This window comes from Candoia aspera, chromosome 1, assembly GCF_035149785.1.
Source record: "Candoia aspera isolate rCanAsp1 chromosome 1, rCanAsp1.hap2, whole genome shotgun sequence".
NCBI classification, from domain to species: Eukaryota; Metazoa; Chordata; class Lepidosauria; order Squamata; family Boidae; genus Candoia; species Candoia aspera.
The window spans coordinates 281,191,486-281,204,849 of record NC_086153.1 but is presented as its reverse complement, the minus strand read 5'-3'; the positions used below and the strand labels follow the sequence as shown (position 1 = coordinate 281,204,849).

General features: G+C 39.5%; 1 protein-coding gene across 1 annotated transcript in view; it reads left to right on the top strand.

Annotated features, from left to right (window-relative positions):
- Window positions 1-13,364, top strand: part of SPINT1 (serine peptidase inhibitor, Kunitz type 1) — a 472,802-nt gene that overhangs the window by 123,389 nt on the left and 336,049 nt on the right. The gene's annotated exons all lie outside the window — the stretch shown is intronic.

Sequence of the window (13,364 nt, the reverse complement as noted above, 5' to 3'; positions counted from 1 at the left end):
TTTTTAAAAAAATTGCCGTGTCAAAGGATAAAAGATGAGTAGTTGTACTATTTGCTGATGAATTCCTGAGAAATCAGTTAGATATTGCTGCCATGTTAGTGTATAATACTAGAATATAAGCAAGCCTCTTATCAGCTCTATGTGATCTCTTCTGATGATAAAGAGGATTTCTGCCCAATGTTTTATTTTGTGTTTTTATTGTTTATTTTCTTGTGTTATTCATACAGATAGTACATATTAAACCCATTTATTACACAAATTTGTGGTGCATTAAAGCAGAATGCCATTGATACCCAAGTGTGAAACCTCTGTTTAATAGCAGCCTAACACTCACAGGGCCAAATTAGGAACAAGTGGGATATTTAGGAAGGCTGCATGGCAGAAACCTTTATGAATTGTACTTCTGATGTTTTCGGACAACTAAAAGTTGTTCTCTTTCCCTGTAGTGTGTGAGTCAGTGAGAGAACAAACTAATCCACCATATCTACTACTTAAAGCCAACATAAACTATTTAATACAATTTTAAAGGACAAATTGGCAATATCTTATTAAACATTATTAAGCAATAACCGGAAATATATAACAGAGGTTTTAATTATTTCATACATAATACAATAATTAAAACTGTTCCTGAGCAAAAATAATGTTTATGTGGCCACTGCATATGGATGCGTTTATCCTGAAGTATTATTTGTATTGAAAATGCAGGTAGTCCTTGCTTAGCAACTGCCTCATTTAGTGACTGCAGTTTTGACAGTGATGAAAAGTAACTTTACAACCGATCCTCACATTTATGACCTTCTCAGGTCTGTAAAGCAAAGGAAAGTTGAAGTAAGATCATAAGCCCAGTTGCGGTTTCACTTAGCAACTGCTTTGCTTAATGACCAAGTTGCCAGTCCCAGTTGTGGTCGCCAAACGAAGACTACCTGTACCAGATTGAACAAGGAGTAAAGAGAATAAGATCAGCCTCAGCCATTAGGGGTCACTGTTTTCTTTAAGACCAGTTATTCTTCTGTATACATAACACAGCCTATTTTATATGTTCAGTTGCGTGCAAAATATTTGTTTCACCAATGCATTCACATGTGGGGTCATAGGAACTTAGGTTTCAGTAATGTTTTCAATAGTAGGGAAGAACAATGATGACCCTTGATAAAACAGCAATCTCTACCTAAATTAACCTACCCTACAGCTTATTACAGACTGACATTTCTGTGTGACGCTTGAGTAGAATAACGAACCTTCTGTCAGGCTCAGGTCCTGGTGACTCGGTGGACATGTCCATGTTTTCTTGGCTGACATAATAAAATACCAAGTGACTGCAACTGTCTATACCTTTGAGTGCTATGCTGGCTGCTGATTTAAGGTCATAATGGGAAGAAGTGATACGTTAAAGCCAAACAACTCCATGGATTGTTTATGTTTTCTGAAATTTGCTGATAACGTTAATTACAAGTAACTTAATACTCAGTGCTTTGTTCATACTTTTCCTGTTCATTCAGCCTGCTGCCGTTTCTGATTTCAAACACTCCACAGATACTGTGATACCTGAGCAAAGGTGTTGGTGTAGCTTATCAGCTTATGTAGGATCTCTGTCCATCTTTAGTTACCTTCTCTAAAAACACTGACCTAGACTGGCAACCTTGGACTTCTAAGTCTGAAGATAGTGCCCTCTGAAGATATTTGTGCCACCTGTCGTCATAATATGCTTGCCGCTGAACATAGTATGAATATCTAGCAGACTTTATTACCTTAGTAGGCTTAAAAAGAAAGAGGGTAACGTTACACCCTCCTCATTCCACTGTTCAGTCCCAAAGTGCATATAAAATGACCTGTTTGAACACCAGCCCTGTTTCTGACCTTGCTTTCAGCTGTGTTTCTGCCTGCCAGATGTTCTCCCCGCTTCCTCTCTGTTGCTTTGTTGGGAGCAGGCGAACCAGCTGACCATTTCCACCTCTTTCTTCCCCCTTCCCACCCGCAGCTCTGATGCTTCCCTCCTGATCCACTTGCTGCCTTGGTAAAGAAATGCTATCCCTATTGAGTTCCACTAGGGCATCAATTTTTAATATGGGAAGAGCAGGTGGGGGTAATGAGTGAAACTCTCACACTGAACTTAGGAAGCAACGAAGAAAAGAAGGAAATAATTCCAAATGAGGTGTGCCTGATAGCGGAGGCCTGCTGGCTTCCTTGTGGCTGTATTGTTTTCCAGTAATACAGAGGTGAATCAAGGGCTTTATGCACTGACGCAACAAGAATTGTATGTTTCGGCCTGCAGGTGCCCTTTATTGATTGTGGTGAAAATTAGAGCTGAGCAGGAAGACAGTTTTATCCCCTCCTAAACTGGCTCCCAGATACCTTTGGTTCTCATCTGGCAATCATTTTGTAAGGTTGCTATGGACTCTCTGTTTATTTGCTGAATGATCTCTTTGAAATGGGAAGTTATAAAAATGGGAAAAATAAACCTTGGTTCTTAACTTCTAGTGTAGCTCACTTCTCTCCTCTTCCAAAAAGCACAGAACCACTTGTCATGGAAACAGCAAGCACCAAATTGTGTTTCATGAGATTAAGATGAAAACTTCCAGACTGACCATCACTCATATAGGTAATTTTCCTAACTCGTGCGCATGATTTTGGTTATCCTAATACCTTTGCTTTTCTCAGTTTGAATAAGGCACCTTGCCTTTGTGAAGCGATGTTGATTCTTCTCCAGGTATACATACATATAAAATGCTTTTTGCCAATTTCTGAATATCTAGATCAGCTTTCAGACTCTTACTAGCATATGTATCACATCACGAAAAACGAGTTACTAGAATCTTGAGTTGCAGCAAGCAAACATTACATTTAAGATAACTGATGTTGGAATAATACAGTAACTGATTAAAAACTGAATCTATGAGCCAGTAGTGTGATATAACTGCAAAAAAAAAAACAAAAACTTTTAGGCTGCATCAATGAAAACAATAGTTTCTGAATCCCAAGAAGTAATCATTCTGCTTTACTCTGCATTGGTCAGACCCCACCTCAAGTATTCTGCCAAGTTCTGGGCAGCCTACTTGATTCAAAGAAACTGGTACATGGTCAGAGGAGGACAATGGGGATTATCACAGGATTAGAAACCCATGAAGAGAGATTTAGGGAGCTGGGAACGTTTAATCTAGGAGACCACCAAAGGGGAACATAATAGCACTCTTTAAATATCTGGAAGGAAGGATGTCATAACTTTTGTCCAGTTAACTATCAGTTAAGAGTGCAGGACATGGATTAATGGATTTTAGTTACAGGAAAGCAAATGCTGGTTGGTTGACCCTAACAGTAAGATCAGTTCAATAATGAAACCAATTGCTCAGAGAGGTGAGGGTCTCCTTTACTGGATGTTTTCAAACAGATCTCTTGGTGATGCTTTACCCTGGATTCCTACAACAAGCAGGTTGTTGGACTCGTTGGCCCAAATGGCCTCTTCCTACACTATGATTCTGTGGTAGCTGATTGATTTCTAAACCTTTAAAGACAAGACTATGCTCAATAGAAATATGGATGCAAAGTTTTGACATTATAGGGTGCATCTCTTTTGTACCAGTATAGTCTGCTTGAATACATTGCTTGGATAGTCTCCACAAACTTCTGAGGAGCCCTAATTATTTATTACTAATTTTATTTATATTTCACTTTTTTAATGGTTCTGTAAGGCAGATGTTGGTGAGAGTCCACAGTCTAAAGCAGTGTTTTTCAAACTTGGCAATTTTAAGATATGTGGACTTCAACTCCCAGAATTCCCCAGCGAGCATGCAGGCTAGAGAATTCTGGGAGTTGAAGTCCACATACCTTAAAATTGCCAAGTTTGAAAAACACTGGTCTAAACTAAGTTTTGTGGTCAAGTAGGTGTTTAAACCTGGGTCTCCCTGGTGCAAATCCAGTACTACGCTATCCTGACTTATCAGCGTATCTGTCAGGTGCAAGGTTGTTACAAATGAATGGCAGAAAGCATTCAGGATAATGAGGAAATCAGTAACGTGAGCTTATTTGCATTAACCTGCACACAGGTTTAAGTTTTTTTTCACTTTTCTAGGCCTTACCTTATAAGAGAATCTGACACTTTCTTGTTAGGCATATTTCACCAAAGCAGAGATCAGTCAAGGTGCTTACCGTTATTTCTGGATTTAATTTTTAAATTTTTAAGTTTTGGCTTGTTTTCCCACTTTAAGGAGAACTAAAAATAAACAATTGCCTTCCTGTTATCATTTTGTATTGAATTTGAAGGATTCAATATTTCTCTGCACCTTGGATTTGTTTTGAATCTTCAGATTTCTGTTCAATTTCTTCAGGACCTGTTTGTTAGCACACTTTCTCTTGCCAATTTCATTTGGAAGTGTTTTATTAACTCATTAACTCTTAGCTGCGGGAGTCAAGTGTCTAGGGGGTGCCATAATCTACCGCCTGAAACATGGAAGATTTTAAAGAGGACTTTTCAGAGTCCTGTTATGAGCCTGAGCAGACTCTTTTTGAAGTGCTGCCAACCTATTCTGCAGACTATTCAGGACTCTGGGAAAGAAATTATTTCTAAGCAGTGTCATCTGGCTGAAGATGTTATGGAGGAAGATGAAGATTTTGATAAGGATGCAGATTTTCCTACTGACAGCAAGACTGAAGTGAAGGGGTTAAAGCAAAGGTCTGAGCTACAGATTACAAGGAGAGTTTTTCTGAGGGATTGTTATGGCTTTCTGGGAAATTGTTATGGGAAAGAACAGAATCTGCTTTGTGGGAGTTTTTTTGTTGAGAAGTTTGAGGTTTTAAGGGGGGCAGTGGGGCTGTTTGATTTTTGCAAGAAAAATGCCTTGGGTGTAATAGGGAGGTATGTAAATGCTTTGGTATACTTTGAAGTGGGGTAAAATTAAGAATGTGTATGGATTGATAATGAGGCTATTATAATTTCATTTCTTTTTAATGAATTGAACTAAGATTTATTGGTTTTTTTAAAGGTTTGTTTGATTTGTAAGACTTATAAGGCAGCGGTTCCCAACCTTTTTGGCACCAGGGACTGGTTTCATGGAAGACAATTTTTCCACGGGCCAGAGGTTGGGGGGAATGGTTTCAGGATGATTCAAGCGCTACCTGCATCCTGGGACCTGTGTGTATTTCGCCCCCCCCCCCACACTGCCCACAGCTCAGTTTGTGCAGTTTCCATAACTTCAACCTCCTAACGTATCACTGCTAAAATTTGACAGCCAATTCCTACTTGGAGACATGTGTTCTTTGGTATTTTAAAGATAAAATAAGCCCTAAAATAGGGATGTTAAAGGCCTGGTTAATAATGCACCAAGCATTCGTTTTGAATACCCCACCCCTGAGGATGAAAATTTGATTCTGCTCCCTCCAGTGATGTTGTTACATCATCTGCAGACCTCAAAAGCTATGTAAAAAAAAGTAAAGAAAAAGTAGCTCCTGGCTACAAAAAGACAGCTGGTCTTGCAGAGCACATCCCACCAGTGCTTATATGGGTACATTTAGGCCTGTGTGAAGTGATAAAGAGCCCCTTATCTGAAGTGACTTGATCATGGAAGTGATATGTGCTGAAGTGATGAGACAACCCAGTTTGTGACTAAGCAGTTGATTGGCCTGAACTGCTTTGGGCCAGTGCCCCAGGAAAAGGTAGGTAGAAATACTTCCAGACTGGGCGACTTCTTAGTTCCCTTCAGCCCTGGAAAACTTTCAGCATGGGAAGGGGCTCCAGGGTGGGCAGCTTGGTTAGGCAATCCTGTAGTATTGTAGGCAATCCTGTAGTACTTGCTAAAGCTGGGACTCTCTTTGGTGCATCCAGATGGGCTATCCAAGTGTCCAAGCACTGCAGGATTGTCTGCAGCATATGCCAGAGCCAGTCAGTCTGGAAGCAGCTCTCCACCAATTGAGGAGGCTCCAGGCTGGCCATATATTACTTAAGTCTTAGAAGTCAGGGGACCACTGTTGCTTCATGAAGCAGTTTCAAGAGGGAGTGACATACTTACTAGAAACTTTGCATAGACCTAGTACATTACTTATCACCAACTCTTAGGCATAATCATGTGAAGGAGATTATGAAATCCTAAACTGCTAACTTTCTGAAGACCACTGTTTCCTGCATGAGTCATTCTGAACCCCCACCCGCTTAATCTCAGATGAGACACTTTTTCTTTCATCTGACTTTAGTTGTGTCTCAGGTGTTAAACAAAAAGACGGGGGATATAAACCTTTCTTTTACAGAATGCAATGTCTTGAAAAACTTATCTAATGCCAAACTTGTTATGATTTTAGTGCCAGGCTGAGATTTTAGATGTCCATATACTAGTTTTATTATTAGGTTTATGGTGTAGCTGATTTCTATTAGGTTTTTTTTAAGCTACTGCTTCTTAGTTTTGCTTTTGTTTTTATGAAATTTTATTCCAAAAAATAACCAACTGTATTCCACTCTGTATGTTGTATACTAAAAGATAGCCTAGGAATTATCACCTTAACTCAATCCTAAGTTTGGCAAGAAGTAGCTTACAAACTAGGGAAGGTGAAAGAGGAACTCGAGCTAACAATCTTTGCTTTAGTGGATGTTACGTTCATTTAAGCTTAGCCCAAAGCCTTGCCAGTTGTTAGAAAGGCACTAAATTTAGAAGCAACTGCTTGGCACTTCCTGCTAGTACTACCATACAACTAAGAAATATGCCAATTTTTACTTCTCAGTAATTGTACTTCCATCTAGTCAGATGTAGACAGTTAAGCTCTAAATTAGTTGCAAACTTGGTAACCACAGGGCATTAAAGTTGTCCTTCACTGTGAGCTTTGAGCAAATCTTGATGTTCTCCCAAATAGGAGCCTCTGTTTATAGCAGTGTTTCTGAACCTTGGCAACTTTAAGATACGTGGGCATGCTGGCTGGGGAATTCTGGGAGTTGAAGTCCACGTATCTTAAAGTTGCCAAGGTTGAGAAACCCTGGTTTATAGTATCAGTCTTGGAGATGGAGGATTTCAGTTTATATCATACCCTGTTAACGGTCACGAGAAAGACATCAACTCAAGACAACACAGAGTATATTTCTTCCTGTTTTTAAATCTTTCCTAGTTAATGGTTTCCTTTTAATTGCATCTTAATTATGAATTGACTCTTAAGTACCTAGTGCCAAGAACTACCAATGCAGTAAACACTGAAAGCATTGCATGAATAATACAGGTGGAAAGAATCCCAGACAGGCTCCTCATTTTAATTGTCTTTCTTGGAAGTGAGGAATGTATTAATAGCAGAGTATATCACTTCAAAGGAAAGTCTAGCCACTACTAATCCATTTTAGACAGGTTTTATCATCATACTTTGTTGGAGAAGTCCCACAAGACGCACCATTCATTTATTTACATAAGATCTGTCAGGACAACATTAATTTGCTCTTTCTGGCAGTCAGCTTTGGCAAAGAGATGAGCTTTCCATGATTGTAAATGTGTATCTGTGGAAAAGCAAGGCAGGGCAATCTAAATTAGCAGAGTTAATTTTTGTTCCATGATTGAAATTTCTGTTGTTCTGGCTCAGTTTGACTGTTGTATTAGAGTCAGGTAAGACTGAAGCTAATATATAATTTGGGAAATGTCTAAGTTGGTGAACCCCTGGTGTGCATTTCTTTGTTTTAAACTATGCTTCTAAGAGGAAAAAAAGTTCCTTCCTTAAGGATTTATGCCTAAATCACATCACCCTCTCTTTTTCCTGTGCTTCCCGTCTGATCAATTGTCCATCTCCAAATTTAAAAGGTGGGTTTTCTGCTGTATCCAGCCTGGTGGATGACTTAATTTTATCATCTTGCCTGTGTGCTGGTGTAAAGAAATTGAGGAATGTTCTTAATGCAAGGATGGCAGACATTGATAGCAATTCTTGATGGATGTGCTCAGCCCATTCCTAATTATTGGGGTGATGTTTAAAGCAATATAAGAGAAAACAAGTAACAATCCTCTGTAATTTAAAAGAAGGGCCTTCAGTCATACCCCATTTTAGTGGGAAAGGAAGAAGAATGGGATGGGGGGGGGGAAGATTGTTGAAAGACTAGCCTTGTTCTGCTTTTCCCTCTAATATATGTTGAAGAGATCCAGTGCAATCTAATGGGAGAACTTGTTTGGCTTGATCAGGTGGGATTCAAGTTCAGATGTGTGCTTCTGGATAGATTAGCTGAGTAGCTGCTGCAGTTGCTTATAATCATATATGAACATGTTGGTTTGGATTTCTCTGTTTGTTTTCTCTGCAAATTTCAATCTTTCTCTCCTGTTCTTTCTCTCTCTCTTTTTTCTTATTTTACTCTTTGGTTCATCCGAGACCAGTTGCAGCTGTTATTTTTCAAGGGTAACTAATATTTGTATGTAGATATACTTTAACATTTATCCAAATATTTGCATTTGTTTCATGTATGGTTTTTATAATGCATTTTTGCATTTTTATAAATGGTTTTCTATTTTTTGAAAGAAACTGGCAAACTGGCAAAATTCAGAGATGCCTACATTTTGAAGATCGCAAATGGAAGAGTAAAGTTTACATTCAAATGCACAGTAAATCAATGTCTTCCCCATTGCTGTTTACTACATGATGGAATCATTTCTGTTACACTTGAGCTATAATACTTTATTGAAAAATCAATTTGTATGTTCAAATAGATGAGAAATTGCTTGAACTCTGGAAAGTAGTAGAGTTCAGAAGCGTCAGTTAAATTTTACAAAATATTTAACCTATACTAATTTCTTGCTGGTTCTTACTTGAATTATAAAAGTTCTGTCATTTTGGGTCAGCCCTACTTCTTTAGATCCAGTAGACAATAAGGTTCATTTTTTCAACTTTTTAAATGGGTTATAATTATAGTCTTCTTCATTACCTCTATCTCTATCTCCATCTATCATCTCACCAGATTGGAATAGCTAATTTAAGGAGGAAATTACATTTATGATTTTCCCCAGCCAGTGAAACCTCTGTGTAATGCCGTCTTGTGCAGTGCAAAAGCAGATGCAACCGAGGCAGCCCATTTTCCTAATTTCATTTGCAAGGACCAGGACAGAAGCGCTGTTCTGGTCTCCCAGGCTGAGAGCTGGGTTCAGAGGAACAGAAGCATGTTGGTTTCTCAGATTAATGAGTCTGTGGCATTGTCCCAAGTGCAAGTTGCTCAATAATGTCAAGGACAAACCATTTGCTTCCAGCCAAATCACAAGCCACAAAAGCCTAAGAAGGGATCCACTTTCAAAAGTGTAATGCAGCTGGAAGATCAGGGAAACATTATACTACTTTCGTCCTTCTTATGCCGTGTCAACTAGTGGAGCCATGCAGATTCTAATAACCACTCATACATATGAATGCCTCCAAAACAGGCGTGGGCTTTTTGCAGTATTGATAGCATGGTTTCCAGTGTGGTTTGTGATCTTGCCACATAAATGTGAGTCCATGAGAAACGAAATCCCTGGTATATCCATGTTTACAGGATCCACTGGCTCCTCTGCCCATGTTTTTGTTACCTAACAAGGTTTAAAAAACTAAAAAGTGCCCTGTTTCACAAAACTTCTCTTTCTTACCCACCAAGGTTGGGCCGTCAGATGAACAGTTGCAAACGGATCCTACAAAGATTAGAAGCAGGTGCTGTCTGGTCTTGACAGGAGAAGGGAGAGAGAACGAGATGTGATGCTGGGGATGTAAGCAGTCAGCGGGTACATTCAGTCTCAGGTGGCTTTGTCAGCGGAGGCCACACGTTTTTCCAAATGACATGGGAAATGACATGTTGAGTGCCTAAGTACAGGGGGAATCCAGGTCTCGGATACTGAACTTTGCCACTGCTGCAGGCTTGTCTTGTTGTTTCATAGCAGCTGTGGGACACTGGAAAAGTATGTAAAGGCCCACTGGGCTTTTGGTAAACACAGCAGTGTTATTCTGCGCTTCCACTCTTCTGAAATAGAACTAATAATCAAGTCCAGATTTGGACACGGACAGACTCAGACTGACTGCACAAAATTGCCTTAATTAGTGTAGCGGAATCTCCTGGGAATGTGGAAATCAGCTGGGAAGGGTATACAAAACAGCCAGAAAAATGGAGAGTACAGTACTTAGAGGGCATGACCAAAGAAAGAAAGAATAAGCAAACAAAATGTTTCCTTTTTTATAAATATTCTCTTCTGCCTTAAAAAAAAAAAAGCCTGCCCACATCAGCCACTGGCTAACTATTGTGTCACAAATTCATAAAAGGTAATGCTCCTATGTTTGGTGTCACTTCTACCAAGAGTACGTTGCACTGTTTAATGACTTCTTGTGTAGAACTGCATTTGAATAAAGGGTTGTTTCTTCCAGCAAAAGGAATTTATATGCTCAGTGAATTCCATCGGTGGCAGTTAAAATACTGCAGTATTTTCATGCTAATTTCACACATGCAAGTGGCCTTGTTTTTTACAGGAAGATGATAAAGTATTTTGTGCTCCACAGAGTTACTAAAAATATGGGCTTTCCTAAATAGAGCATCAGCTTTTCAAATGGGAATTTTCAGTGATGCGTTATACATCATCTTTCTGTAGCTGGGAGTGGGAAGAATAACATTTGAATCTTAGCATAACTGATTTATTTTTACTGTAGTTAATAATATTAACAATAATTAAAATTTGCTACAGATATAAATAAGTAGTTGTATAGTTGCAAATATGGCTTCTATGTTTATAAAGATCATATGAATACACATAAACACAATACACATCTCCACATATCTTGAAAAATTAAAATTTAATGTGGAAAAGAATGCATGGCTTGATATTACGACAAGTTATTCCAGTGGAATAAATAGGCACCAGTTTTAATAAACTTATTTTCTAGTTGTCTTCCACTCCTAGATCTTCCAAAGTTATTTTTCCATTATATTCTATCTAACATAAGGAATTTAATGTTCTTCTACTTATAAATGATAATAGTATAAACTATTATTAATACTTATTGACTATTCTAAAGCCTTTGACTGTGTGGGCCATAACAAATTGTGGCAAATTCTTAGTGGTATGGGGATACCAAGTCATCTTGTCTGCCTCCTGAGGAATCCGTATAACAACCAAGTAGCAACGGTAACGGGACGCGGTGGCGCTGCGGGTTAAACCGCTGAGCTGCCGATCGGAAGGTCGGCGGTTCGAAACCGCGTGGCGGGGTGAGCTCCCGTTGCTCGTCCCAGCTCCTGCACACCAAGCAGTTCGAAAACATGCAAATGTGAGTAGATTAATTGGTACCGCTTCGGCGGGAAGGTAACGGCGTTCCGTGAGTCATGCCGGCCACATGACCACAGACGGGTCCTTAGGGACAACGCCGGCTCCAAGGCTTAGAAACGGAGATGAGCACCGCCCCCTAGAGTCAGACACGACTGGACTTTACGTCAAGGGAAACCTTTACCTTTACTTTAGCAACGGTAAGAACAGACCACGGAACAACGGACTGGTTTAAGATTGGGAAAGGAGTACGGCAGGGCTGTATACTCTCACCCTACCTATTCAACTTGTACGCAGAACACATCATGCGACAAGCTGGGCTTGAGGAATCCAAGGCTGGAGTTAAAATTGCTGGAAGAAACATTAACAATCTCAGATATGCAGATGATACCACTTTGATGGCTGAAAGCGAAGAGGAACTGAGGAGCCTTATGATCAAGGTGAAAGAAGAAAGTGCAAAAGCTGGTTCGCAGCTAAACCTCAAAAAAACCAAGATTATGGCAACCAGCTTGATTGATAACTGGCAAATAGAGGGAGAAAATGTAGAAGCAGTGAAAGACTTTGTATTCCTAGATGCGAAGATTACTGCAGATGCTGACTGCAGTCAGGAAATCAGAAGACGCTTAATCCTTGGGAGAAGAGCAATGACAAATCTCGATAAAATAGTTAAGAGCAGAGACATCACACTGACAACAAAGGTCCGCATCGTTAAAGCAATGGTGTTCCCCGTAGTAACATATGGCTGCGAGAGCTGGACCATAAGGAAGGCTGAGAGAAGGAAGATTGATGCTTTTGAACTGTGGTGTTGGAAGAAAATTCTGAGAGTGCCTTGTACTGCAAGAAGATCAAACCAGTCTATCCTCCAGGAAATAAAGCCAGACTGCTCACTTGAGGGAACGATATTAAAGGCAAAACTGAAGTACTTTGGCCACATAATGAGAAGACAGGACACCCTGGAGAAGATGCTGATGCTAGGGAGAGTGGAGGGCAAAAGGAAGAGGGGCCAACCAAGGGCAAGGTGGATGGATGATATTCTAGAGGTGACGGACTCGTCCCTGGGGGAGCTGGGGGTGTTGACGACCGACAGGAAGCTCTGGCGTGGGCTGGTCCATGAAGTCACGAAGAGTCGGAAGCGACTAAACAAATAAACAACAACAACATTATTAATACTGAAACCATCATTTTAACACCCTCCTTGTAAACAACAAAACCAAGTAATACATGTTTTTAATTTATTTTTGGATTGAAAGCCAATATTCCTCACAGGTCCAAACACAAAATAAATGTCTGCTTTAAACCATTTATATGTAAACTATTGTCTCTGGCAATCTTCAAGTAATGGAGAAAAGTGGAAGAAGGTATGAATTCTCTCAGTGCAGGCATAGAACAAGTGCAGCTTCTGGACCATACGTGGCCCACCAGAGTCCATCAAAACGGATGAGAAAAAAATGAGGGGATAGAAAAATCGGGTATTTTAAGCCTTGCAAAAACTTGTGGTATCATTTCACCCTTTAGGAATCCTGAAAAACATGAGGTTTCAGAGAACAGCCCTCATCATAGGGTGGCCTTCTAGTTTATGGAAGTTGTACCCCCGCTACCATATTGGGTACACCACAGGCCACTTACAGTCCAATCCAAACATCCTCATGTGGAAATCCCATTAGAATCAAAAGGATTTATCCCCAAAGAAATGTTAAAATTGCCATGTTGGTCAGTGTTACATTTTCTGCAAAGGTCAGCAGATCTCAGGTTGTCATAAGCAGACAGTTACTTTCTTTCCTTGTCTTAAGTACCTAAGGTTTAATATGTGGCCTTTGGAAATCTCCTTTAAGTACAGTATTTCGGGGACATACTTATCCTTCATGAATTTTTGACTTTTTTTTAGGTTATCAAAAGTAGTAGCTCTCCTCAATTTTGGTAATAGGTCTCGTCTAAATCCTTCAATGTATTTCAATATTAATTGTGTACTGTTTGTTTTTTTAATAGTTCTAAATCTCTTACCAGTAATTTTCCTTAACTAACAAGAATACTGTTTGGGGAAAGAGCACCTGCCTCTCTGTTCATAATTTTGTAAACTTCTGTTATGTCCTTCAGAACTTAATCATCATTTTTTTTTCATTTTTGTTTTTCTTAAACTCACTTTTGTTTTTCTTTATA